The following is a 14,122-nucleotide window of genomic DNA, read 5'->3' as shown; positions in this document are numbered from 1 at the left end:
ATGTTATAATTCAGCAAAAAATAAGAGAAAATTTATAATTAATAAAATTTATTTTATAGCGATTAGCATGTAACAAGTTACAATAAGTAACGTTACAAGAAAATAAAAGTATATACTAAAGTAGAAGAGTATTATTGTTATTATTATTATTATTATCATCATATAAATTTTCCATTTCTATTCCTCAACGCATTTCTCTCTTCAGCCAAAATATCGAAATCAGTTGTTTGAATATTATGGAAAATCAGTGCTTAAAAAAATAACTAAATATATAAAATGAAAGGATATGAATAGATTTTAAGAGATAAAGCTAGTTTAATTTCGATTGTTTTATAAAAATTGTTTTTGAAATGAATGAATATTTAACTGACACGAGGAAACATTTGAAATGAATTATAAGTTCTAAAATTTACATACTTTATTTGTGCGGATTTTTTCATCTAATTCTAAAACAAAAGAAGTTGCCACGTGCTGAATAAATCTGCTTAAAATTAGCAAAACACATTGAAAATAAAAGTTTTACAGACTACACTTTCACAGTTAAAAGTTTTACAGTTATTATTTCTCTTTGCATAGAGAAATAAAACTTTCTTTATTAGTATATACCTAAATAAAATTAAGAGCTAATAACAATTTCAAAACAAAACAAACAAAAACTTTAGAATTGAACTAAGAATTTTCTAATGAATAGTAAAATTAAATTACAAAAAAAGACTCATCAATATTTGAAGCACATCATGCTTTTGAAGGTCAAAATTTAATTTACTATACACTCAAACTGAAAAAAGTTTCTAATTAAAACCATGCAATTTAGATCAATAATGTGGGAATCTTTGTCCCTGAGGTTTCGAAGTTCTGGAATTCTATTCATTGTGGAATTCTATTTCTCTCTCTCTTATTCGCTCAAAATCTCTCTTTACAAACTGTAGATGTAAAGGTACTTTACATGCTTCCAGGATGCTATTATTTCTCATTCAGGAGAATGGTGGATATTTTATTTTATAACCTTCGATGAGCAGCCGCCCCAATTTAGGGTTTACGGCAACTAATGTTCAACTCCGTAACCTTGTAATTTTGAACCCAATCCAGAAGACAAGGGAATGCCTGGATCAAGTATTTGTAGAAATTTTGCCTTCGTGGAGGACTTTTTGATGGGACTAACCCTCGTTTGCGTTGCATGGAAAGGAAAACCACGAAAACCTTCCACGGTCAGCCCGATGGCAAAGAGACTCTAAAGCATGTTTCCGTCTACCACAGAGGATATTTTTTACGTCAGAACTGTGGTCGGTGCGAGCCGGGTGCGGAATACAAATTGACCAGCTATCGCTGGGATCGAACCCGGGTCACCACATTGGGAGGCTAGTGCTGTATCTCCTGATTCACCACGCCTCAGAAAGGTGGATATTTTATTTTATTTTATAACCGTCGTTGAACAGCCGACCCAGTTTTATGGGTTTACGACTTAGGTTTTTGACAATTTTATGGGAGGACTTCTTGATGGATCTCACCCGCATTTGTATTACATAGAGAGGAAGACCACGAGAACTTTCCACGGTTAGCCTAACGGCAAGGGGACTCTAACCCATGATCCGTCTACCACTGAGGATATTTCACGTCAGCACTATGATCGGTGCAAGCCGGATGCGTAACTTGCAAATCCTCTATATAATCGATCCCTTACTGCATACACATTGTAAAGGGCTTGATTTTAAAATCTACTGAGATCGCCATTCAGGGACAAGGCTAGCCAACGTGTGGAGACGCTAGCATAGATCCCACGTGCTCTATCCAAGTGCTGTATATCTGGAATCTAAATTAGTTTTAACTTACTAAAGTCAACAATAAATAAAAATTATTTAATTACATATTAGAATTATATTTAATCTTCGTAAAAATAACATAAGCCCCAGACACCCAGCGGAGCGAAGCACCAAAATAAAATTAAGTAAAAACTTTCAAAGGAGGACTCACCTTCTCAGAAGAAATCAAATCATTGAATAAACTGCAACCCTCACGTGGATCAGAGGTAAGCTAGGTTCGGTTACAGTTAGGACAAAGGAAATCATCAAAAGTAAAAGGGTGACAGTGCCTCCGCGGGTAAGAAAACAGAACATGAAATAAAAGAACTGTGTAAAAGAACTGCTTTTTTACTCATATCTTGCGGAGTTTTGAACAAATTTTTCTCAAATTTCAAAGCAAAAATTTTGCAATCAATATTCAATTGCTCCAAAAATTTTGTTTATTTTAATGAATATTCTTAAAGTTATAGAAAAAAAGCGTAAAACAAATAAAAATAGTTTTTTTTATAAAAATGTCCATATTTACGTAAATATTTAAGCTGGATTTAAGAAATTTTGTGACATTATTACATATAATAACCAAAATAATTGTTACAAGTTACAAATTCATTACTACATTTTTTTGCATAACGTGCTCAAAAACACTACTCTCCGTTTGTAATTTATTGTCAGTCCTTCAAACCTCTAAAAGCTTTAAACTTCATTGACAAGCATGATAAATCGCATATCCTAAGCACTTTTACACTTATAAAATTACCCTTTAAGTATTTTTTGAGAAAGATCAAAAAATGTGTTCGTAAGCAGCTATTTTCTGTTTTCATTTCAACAAAAATCAGAATTTGGGTTTTTTCATTCATTTTTAGCACATCAAAAACAAATTCATAACAAGACTAGATTCAGACTATTAATGATTAAATGATTAATGATAAACGACACTTTAAGATTATTAATGATAAAACGATGAAAAAAAATGCCATTCTTCTTATTGAATATTTTCAAAATAAAGCAGTTTTTAATATGATAATAAGTTTACAATAACCTTTATATACTTTAGTAATAAAATCGTGTTTCCGTCTAAAGAATGTTAAACACTTAGGGTTCCATAGGAGGAAAAAAATTGGGAACAGCTGATCAAGATTAAAGAATTTACAGCCACTGGGAGGGGGGGGCAGGGGATATGTGGAGTTATTTTTCTTATCTTGAAAATAGTATGAGATGGAGAATATTACGAAGTTGTAGAACATCACCGATTTATCACAAACAGACATCTTAAGTACAAATAGACTAAATATTTCTTATCATTAATCTCATAATATCTTATCATTTTTCATTAATTAATAAAAGTCATCCATGTATATGGATTTCGATTTGTAATTGTATCAAGCTTGAAATGCCTGATACAATTACAAATAGAAAAGTATTATAGATCGAAGACTACAGTGTTGCCCTTATATTTCAATCTCAATGCTGCATCGTAAACACTTAGGAATAACTTTTCGTCAAAAATTTGAAATTAAATTATAAGCAAAGTTATTCGACAAAATTTTATATTATTTTTTTTTTAAAAATGCACTCTTTATTTAGATAGGTAGGTAGATATTTTATTTATGTCGCACGGGAGATGCAGAAAAGGTTATCGGCGTGTGTCCGGAAAGCATCCTTGAGAATGATCCGAAGACATGCTATCATAATTTTTATCCTCTGCAGAAAGGATGGCTTCGTCGTTTTGGTAATCAGACGATCTGAGCGTGAAGTCGAGAACTTTACTGTTGTTGTTGTTGTTTCTAATGCCACTTACCACACAGGCAAGCCTGCTTGGTGAAACAGAGCGAATTTAAGAGTATGCGTTTCTTGTTTTTCAGTGGCGCCATCCTATGCACAAGAATTCATCTTCAGCCGCACAAACGTCACAGGCCGTTTTATAGGGCGGACCCATTCACACATCCATTCATTCATCCACAGATCGTAATTTTGACCTGAATCAGAGAACAATCGATCTCCAATCCAGTACCCCCAGAGGTATAGATTTGTTACGGGAGCATGGAGGACTTTGCGACTCGACAGATGTAACTTTCATCAGTCACCATTTACTACACGGGGAGTCTTCGGCCGGCGGGGTTCGAGCCCACAAACACTCGGACACAGACCCAGCGCCCTACCGACCAGGTTATCCCGGCCATGAACTTTACTGTAGAACTGTTTAACGAGGAGCTATTCCGTTCATCCTCGGTCCCTACACAGACTGTTGAGAGTGGTCACTCACCCACTTACTGACAGCAGCCAGTGACGCTTGACTTCTGAGATTTACTAGGAACCGTATCTCTTTACGATCAGTTAACTACTGGATTACATTTTTTGACATAAGTTTAGCATTCAATACATTTTTATTTGACATAAATTTATTAATTTAAAAATTACTTTCAAGTATAAAAAAAGTACTTAAAAATCTGAATTCAGCGATATGTGACGTTAAATAAGATTATGTTATTTACTTTTATTTAAATTTTGTTGTGCGTTTAACGTTTTTATTGCAAAGCACAATTCCTTTTTAACCAAAGCTTATGGAAAGAAAAGAAATTGAATATAATTTATATTTTCAGTAACTTTGCAATTTAAATTTAATGACAAAAATATTTAAGGTTCGTATTTATGTTTAAAACGTAAAAAAGGTATTCTCTTGACAAAATAACTGCGCCAAAAATTCCGATCCAAAGATAGGATTATTCTTCCAATGCAAACTACTTTAAAGTCGTTCCAAATATTTGTGGGAATTGAATTTATGTAAGAAGCACGTTTTCCGCATAGGTTTGACAGTTGTGAATTATATTTCTGTTTTTCACAAATTGTTCTTTTGTGCTGTGAAAAGAACAAAGTATGGAACATTTTTAGTCCTAGTATAAAAATGATTCTGATTTCTCCGACAGTTTTGACAATCGAAGACTTCCAAAAGGGCTTAAAGTTTTCCATGACTATAGTTTTCTAGGGGGGTCATGCCAGTTCGAAGCGAGGGAAGGAATTATGTCAACCTTTAGCATACCATATATAAGCGTATCGAACATATTCTGACTTCCAATTGACAGGAATTAAATCCAAACTGAAATATTTTCAAAACAAGTTTTGCTTTGAAAATTTATGTTTTTTATTGAAATTGATCCTTTTTAAAGACATAACGGAAGGGTCGAAATAAATTTAGAGCAATTTGATATTCATTGAATAAAACATTGAATAGTAAATAAAATTGTTATTTTAAAAACTACGGTTGTTATTTTAAAAATTACGGTTGTTATTTTAAAAACTACGGGGATCTTTTAGTCCACTTTTAAAAGAAATGTAGAAATTTATTTTTGTCAGATTCAAAACTTGTTATACACTATTAAGAACGTGGCGGCAGTTGTTTGGGTGAGGATGAAATTTTTTACGACACAAAAGTGATGCGCTTCCACGTTGTTGTTTTTTTAATTTTGGTCTGACAAAAATAAAAAATTGTTCGCCTTTTTCATTTCTTTAAGAAAGATAACCATCCAACTCAAAGATTTAATTCAGGATTGAAAAATTTTAATCGAAAAATAAATTAAGAAGATGCAATAGCACGCGAGAAATTCTTCAAGTCAAATTTATTTTCACTTACATAGAATTTAAACTGGAAAATATGCAGTGTAAAAAATTCCAGATGAAACTACTGTAAAAAATACTGACACTCAGGGCGCTGCAATTTTTACCGTAAAATCACTGAACCGGGGGGGGGGGGGAATCTGATATCAAATAATTTTCAAATTAATAATTACCGTAAAATCACTGAACACCTCCAACTAGATAAATATAACAGTAAAAATGTAATATTTAGTATTTCTGTAAAAATTACGGTATTATTTATTATTCATGGTAAAAGTAGATATTATGGGAAAATGAATTTTATGGATGATACACTCGAAGTGTCGGTACTTTATACCGTAATTTGATCAGGAATCTTTTTGCAGTGCATGTTGAAGTACTGTTTTCGAATGATGCATTTTTCTGGAAATTTATATAGAAAAACGAATTCGGATGACTTCTACACCGTTAGAAATTTCTCGGTAAAATGGTCATATAACAATTTATTTAATTGTTATTTTAGCATACTGAAACAAAGCAGTCAAATAACCGTAAATAAGATGGTAATGTTAACTGTTTGGCAGATTCCTATATCGCTTTTATTTATTTCTAGCTAAAATAATAATTTGCTAATTCTTATTTAAATATGTTTTTTTTATGACTCCCTTATTGAGAAAGGTTTTAAAAATTTACAGAGACAGTTATAATCACAAAACAGTCTGTAATTCATTATCGAACGAAATACTGACAATTTTTAGATTACTCTATATTTGTAACAGAACAGTTTAATATTAATTGCTTAAGCTTATAAGTGTTTTTTGTATTGAAGCCATGATTATTTTTTAATTTTTTTTTTCATTTAGTTTCCCTTAAAGCTTTTAAGAATGTGTGCTTATTTGCATAAAGTATCACTTTATTATTTTAATATGTAAATGGGAAAATAAACATTTGAGTATAAGTGCCATTAATGATCAAAAGTCATAACCAAATAATGCAACATAAAAGTCCATTATCAAATTTTAAATTGTCAAGTATCAAAACAGACTACAATAGATTACATAGAATCTTGGTTAAGTGCTAGTTTTAATTGATGATACAAGTGAAATAATCACCAATAAACTGATTACAAAAATTTGACTTAATGGCGTTTGAAAGAATTGTATCTCATTTGTAATCAACCACTTCAAAAAGCTTTCAAGACGTCAAAAATTACTTTACGTTATTTAAAGACCGCTATCAAGCAAGTTACGCGCTACAATGACTTCATATTTAAGATTTATCCTATTCTTATTAATAAAATAAAAAGATTTTAATTTTAATGAATTCTAAAAGGAATTTTATTAAAAACAAATGTTTGTTTTTATTTGTTATTACAATCAATATAAAATATTGTTTTCTGCTTTTTTTAAAAATGAGCCAACTCTCTTGACACAAAAAAGGCACAATACGGAAATAATTACGGAAAAGCTAGAAGTCGTTTTAAAAGTTGAGTTGTAATTCCAACATGGAAACTTGAAGTTAATCGTCTTTCTAGAGGTAAGCTTTAGCCGCCATCTTGTATTGACTAAGGGAAAGTTGTTGAGGAAGTCAAAAGGTAAATAACATTTTTAAACAGATAAATGAGTTTTTTTTTTTTTAATTTAATCTAATTTAATTTTTAAGGCTGAATTGAATGGCATTAAAATCAAGCAAATAGTTAAAATACAGTGTAAAACTTCAGATCAAATCACGGTAAAAAGTACCGGCACTCAGAACGCCGGTACTCTTTACTGTATAATAAATTTTTACCGGAACATGTTACGGAACACCAAATTTGATAAACCGTAATTTTAGCAGTAATAATTACCTTAAAATTACTGAATAGCTCTAATTAAATAAATATTACTGTAAAAATTACGATATAACATTTTAAGGAGAAAATGGATTTTACGGATGTTGCATCCAAAGTGCAGGATTTTGACTGTGGCCGGATGTGAACTTTATGCAGCAATTTGATGCGGAATTTTTGCGTTGCATTTAAGGAGTCAGAAGTATAAATAATATAATTTTTAATTATACCTATTTACACTTTTGAAATTCTTTTCTTGAAAAATAATGAATTATTTTCTATATACTACGTAATACGACGTGATGATTTGCTCAGTTATTAAATGTTATACACTTAAAAAACACAGTTTCACACTTATATCAGATATTAAGATAATAGTTTTTCTCTGATGCTTTTTTACGCATTAAAACCCTTATAACTTTTAGAACTACTAGGTCGCTCAACTTACTTTTGATTTTATTGAATTTAAAGTACAAAACAATTACATGAAAAACAGTAAGAACGTCGCTTGTGCAAACAGCATTGCCAAACTTATAACTAGGTATAAATTCAAAAATTGCAATTTTTACAAACAAAACCTAGATAATTCCCACATCTTCTAAACCGTTAGACTTTATGTCAGTTTTATTTGATTCAGTGAAAAACATATTATAGAATCCAATGCTTCTTTTGTACACATTGGTAGGGTAAACCAACCAGTGAAGGAACATTTCATATATATTTAAGAATTTAAAAGTTTTTCTGTAGATTGATTGGTAACAGTAGCTTACTGCCAAACAATAGGAAGTCATCTAGCAATATTTTGGATTACCTGGTCAAATAGACTTCTCTGGAAAAATTTTTGAATTTGTTATTATCCCTGCAACACCTTGTTTCTTTAAAAAAGTTATAAGGTGGGTGTTTGTATTTATATGTTTGAAATGGAATTAATTGCATGCAATAGTTTTATTTTTCTCACTGTGAAAAAGAAAACTTAAAATGCAGTTATTGAAGTTACGTTTTATTTTTTTAAGCCTCATAGCATAATAAAGTACTGAGATAAGGGGGTGTTTTCTCACTGGATCACCAAACGATGAAAAATCAGTGAAAGAACAAGTTTTCCTTTACTGTGTTTTTTTCTGAGTTAATGAAAATAAAAGATAAACTTTAATTTTCTTGTACCTTTAGTGATATTCCGCATCAAAAGTATGTTAAAAATACGAAAAACAACTTCTAACCAGTGAGGGAACAGGCATGTTCCTTTACTGGGCATAGATTTCCCAATGAATGAACAGTATGTGTTAATATGTTGACACTTTAATTTTCAATTCCTGATTTTAAAAAAAAGTTAACATTTTCCAAGTATTTATATGTTATAATTTCAAGAATAGGCTTGTTTTTAAATATTTGTATGGCTTAGAAATTCATAAAGAGCATTAAAAATTACCAAAATTAAGTGTTCCTTCACTTGGTCTTCTTACTACTTGTTATTTAAACCTCCAAAACTTTAAAACAATATTATGTAAGTTCTCTACAATTTGTTCACATAATTTGCAATTAGTAACAAATATGTTGACACTGCCATTTAACTAAAATTACGAATTTTGAAATTAATATGATTTTTTAAAAGGCAAGAGAAGCTGAAGTGTTCCTTCATTGGTTAGTTTACCCTAAATAGACATTAAAAGCTGTACTTTTTATGCATAACAGCTTCAACTTCTAAGCTATTCGTCTCATCGACTTAGCTTTGGAAACATTCAATTCAGCATAAAAAAAATACATTTTAAACAATACCTCACTTGTCTATGTAAGAGTGTTTAAGCTCCCTCCCCACCCTTTTTGACCCGAAGTTTCCTAGCATTAAAATTTTGGAGCAAAACCGAATAAAGACTTTTCCATGTCTAAAACTAATTTTACTCTTAGAGTTTTAAAAATAAATCTAAATGTATGATAATTCAGTTAAACAATATCTAAACAGGTGAACGCGGCTTAAAAAAAAGAATCGGAAAAAATTCATGTCCCCAGAAAGAAAATGGATCAAATTATCAGAATAAAATAATTTTTTTTATAAATGCAAACCGATTTCTCATACTAAGTTGACATTATATTTTATTGACAAGAAAATGATAAGTTAGTTTTGAAATTTAATAAAAAAAAAATCGTTTTTACATTCAAATTTTTTTTTACTGCGTGCTTTCTTCTTAAACTTTATTTGAAACAATTTCGGAAAATGTAATACAAAGATTTACGGATCAATTCCTGTTTCAGTTTTGGGACTGAACTTTTTCGAATCCAATATGCATATATGATATTAGGTAACAAAAGAAAGATTATAGTTATTCCTCGAGTATTTTGGATATATAAGAAGATTGAAATTTCTAGTAGTTACACTAATAATCTGAATAGTTTTCATCCCATTTTATTCTTTATCTGGCAAGATCTGAGAAGCATTCAACAAATCAATGAATATGTAATCGCGTTTGCATGATAACGCAATTTTTTTTTTCTCTTTTGTTACTAACAATTTGAACAAGCAATAGGAAAAAATAAAATGATATAAAATATGCTTTACTCTAAATGGGAAGGAAAAATATAGTTCTTCGAGCATATTAGGTTTTATTAACGATGTTATTTGATTTTTATTTAACCATTTATTCTAGTTTTGATATTTTAAAATATTTTTGGTATTAAGATAAATTTATCAACAAAAAAAATCATTTAGCTTATTACCTGAAACTAATTGGGTTTTTAGTACTATTTTTTTGTCAAAGAAGGTGGGGTTTTCTTTAAAAAAAATTAAAAAAAACAGTAACCAGCCAAAAATGGTGGCACGCATTATTCCGTCTTCTGCTGATGATGAAGCTTGGAGCAGAAGAGATCTGACGATCTTAACTATTGGGATTAATAATTAGTTCAGTCGATTATTTTTTTGTGGTTAAAAATGCATTTATTTCAGAACAAAATGAATGAACCGATTAATCAAAGTATAATCCATCTCTGGCTACAACTTTTTCCCACCTCTCAGGCAATTTTCGAATTCTATCTCGAAAAAATGTCTCGTCTCTTTGAGGCGATTCAAGTTAGGAGCCAATTTTCGATTTCTGCGAAAGAAGTGAACCAGTGACCTATCAAATCGTACTGTGTCCGAAGGAACAACCAGTAATTAGAAGGAGCTATGTCCAGCAAATACGGTGGGTGCTGTAAAATATCCCACTTGAGCGTTTCCAAATAATTTTTTACGACTTTTGCGACATCAGGCCGACCGTTATCATGCAGAAGAAAACTTTGCTATGTCTTGCTCGTATTCCGGCCGTAGCTCTCGTAATGCACGGCTGAAACGAATCAATTGTAGCCTATACCGATCGCCTGTAATGGAATCGCCAAGTTGTAGCAGCTCATAGTATACAACACCATTCACTATTCTTGAAACGTCGAAACCATTCCCTACATGATTTATCAGTTGGAGCATTGTCACCATAAACTTCTACAAGTATTCGATGCTCTTCAGCTGCACTTTTCTTGCAATTAAGGCAGAAACATAAAACCTCCCACAAATGGTGCTTAGTTACCACAAACTTTGACATATTCAACAAAGTAAAAAACAGGGTTTTTGTATGAAACTCAAAGCGATGTAAACTGAATATTATTAACAGATGTCTAACCTCTCTGAAACCATCGAAACCAACTGTCACTATGAAACCTTCATTACAGCCAGAGCCATCTTCTGAAAATGAACCGAACTAATTTGTACTCCCAATATCTCTCATTAAAGAGGGACTTTAGATATCTCAGAATCTTGACGAGCTTGGAGGTCTTATGCCGGGGGCAATAGGACCTTCTATTTTTTTGTTGGTTTCTTACGAATTCGCAACCAGTGAAATTGGCCGGATGCAACTTTTACTGTTATACATATTATCCTAGCAAGAATTTTACCATGGCCCCCCGTTGGGCTCAAAATTGGCCTAATATTCATTTAAATAATTAATATTATTTAAAATAAATGTGAATAATTTCTAAAAAATATCATCGAATTAAAATGCTGCTACGTAAGAGCATATTAACAGCTTTCGATATTTAACGGTGACATGTATGTGTATTTTTTTTTTACTTCTTTTATAGCTACACTGTTAAAATTTTCATTCTGAAATTATGGTAAAATAACTGGCAGCTGTGAATCCATCCGATTAACCGTATAGGTTACGGTAAAGAACTTTTTTTTTTCGTTTATGGTTTCGAAACCATTTACAAAACGTATGGTTATAAACAACATGATGTTGTTTATAACTGAATACAAAACTATACGGTTTTTCAACCATTTACAACTAGCATTTTTCAAAAAAGCAAAAAAAAATTCATTATTTAACTGAAACATAGAAGCTTGGCTTTTCGTAAGGTAATGGACGTTGGAGAGTGCCGGTTACTGGAAATTCTTCAAGTGTTGAAGGGAATGGAGAAAATATTGTGATGTCAACACTAGGACTCCAGTTCTGCTGGTCACGACATTGACAGATAAGCCCGCTTGGCTAATATCTGTACACAGTTGCAAAGAACTAAGTAGCTTCATTAGGTGGTACTAGTTGGTGCTATAAAATTCTGATTGTTTCACCGTATTAGGTGAAAGCAGTTAATAAACAGTTTTTCTCAAACTTAACAGTTTGCTTAAAATTTTATGTATGGTTATTTGACTGTTTTGATTAAATATGGTAAAATAACTATTCAATAAATTGTTACTTAACCATTTTTACCGAAAAATTTCTAACAGTGTTGGCTTTTAAAAATATATATGAAAAGAAGTATTTGTGACACTGTAAACAAAAAAAAATTTTTCTCGTAACGGAGAAGAAATTATGGCTAAAAATTTCAAATTCCAACCATGCGTTTGTTATATTAAGAAAAAAGAAAAATATATACAACAAAGACTTGACTAATTAAAAAATTAAAAAAAAGAATTTCAACTCGTTAGCGTGCACTGCAGAAGTAAAGAGTAAAATCAAAAAACTAACTATTAGAAGTTTGAAAACTTTTTAAAAGTTTTGAAAGAACATTGCTATTCTAAATCTTCCAGACACGGAAAGATAAATAGCATTTCTTACAAATGGCCCTGGAATTTTCAAAAAGCTTGCAAGTTTAAAAATGTCTGAGTATGAGAATTATAATTGCAAAATGAAAATACTATCCCAATAAAACTCGGTGTTTCGAACAAAGATCCTGTTTTAGAATAATAAAAACCATTGAAAGTTCGGGGAAAAAAATTTTCTCTTACAGTCGTCTTTACAAAAGAAATATTTGAATTATTTAACATTTCTTAACTTCAAATAAAAACTTTTATATTATTGAAATTATTTCTTTCTTTAAATTGTAAAGCGGGAAAAAACGAGGAAAAAAAAGGGGGATTTATATGTTGGAAGCATTAGAAAATCCACACTGAGAAAAACGTATGGCCAAATTACCAGAATATGGTAAAATTTACCGTGTTTCTGGCTCTATGAGAACATCAAAAAAATCGGCAATTTTCACAGAAGTGTTTTGGAAATTATTTCGTTAAAGTGAACTATAAACTATAGCTTAGCAATGCGTGATGAAATTCAATAAATGTGGTAAAATTTGGGTAAATATTATGATACATCACTTTATTAGATACTTTTTTATTATACATTAGAGCATGGCATTAAAACCATTTACTCGGTCAAATTTACTTTTCAGTTTTGTACTTCGTACTAAATGTGTGGTAATAGGAACTATAATTTTGAAAACCAGATATTTCGGTAAACCGTTACCATATGAACAGAAAAATTACCAAATGAATGGTTTGAATACTGTATCCTTTGTTTTTTAGTATCAGAATTTTTTTTACCATGCAGAACGGGGATTTTACCCGAATTTTTTCTCCGTGCAGTTCCTAGCCATTAGAAATAAAAATGAAATATGAAAAATAACAGAAATAATAGTACAAAATATATTATTCGATATTTAACATTCGTTAATAGCATGGTTGCTTGTAAACAAAATGGTAAGTATATACACATTTGGTTGTACAATATTTACTGTTAACACTAGAAAGACTGAACATTGCGGTATACTAGAAGGACTAAAAGAGACAATTTGATCTATTCCAAATTGTTTGTATGCAGAATTAGGCATTCAAAATCTTAAAATATAATCATAATTAATTTGTTAAAAACATATTATAGACTTGATCTTCGAAATTCTTAAATATTTCTTTCGTTATGGTCAATGAAAATATTTGATTAAGCGGAACACAGGCTTTTCAATTATCCGTACACAAATCGCAGAATAAAAACGAACCAATCTGAATGACTTTTGATCTAATGATCGGACCTTCAAGTTCTAGGACTCATTCTTAATGGTTTGAGGGAGTGCCCTGAAATGTGATAATTCATTATTGTAGACGATACTTTAAGTTACGAAATCAGACACAGAAATGTACTTTCTCTGAAAAAGCATGCCTTTTTTTCAACGGATTCATATTTCTCACCCCAAAAATATAGGGGCTAGCTACAGTCTGGGAAATATGGTTTCAATAGTTTGGTCAGATCAGCCCTCTCAACCCTGTTTGAACCCGTTAATGTTAATTTTAGTTTTTGCGCATTTCACCATATCTCGAGAACTTTTTAAAGAAAATTTCAGAGAAAGAAAATTTTTTTTAAAAAAAACACACACTTATAAAAATTTTTCATCCAAAGGTAATTTTATGCAAAAAAATAATAACTTTTAGTAAGTATTGTATATGTTTAAAGGGTATACCTTTTAAAGCGTAACCACATTCCAGAAAAATTTAAAAATCGGTAACAGAAGTTCGAAGAAACAAAATATTTTTATTTATTGCAATTGAACAAAAATATTTGTAAATTAAACAGTTGGGTTATAACTTATTAACTAAATTCCTAAAGTTGACGTGAAATTA

Source organism: Parasteatoda tepidariorum, chromosome 1, assembly GCF_982258835.1.
Source record: "Parasteatoda tepidariorum strain Cologne lab strain chromosome 1, Ptep-v5.0, whole genome shotgun sequence".
In the NCBI taxonomy this organism is placed as follows: domain Eukaryota; kingdom Metazoa; phylum Arthropoda; class Arachnida; order Araneae; family Theridiidae; genus Parasteatoda; species Parasteatoda tepidariorum.
The sequence above is the reverse complement of the archived record's forward strand: the minus strand, read 5'-3'. Positions refer to the sequence as shown.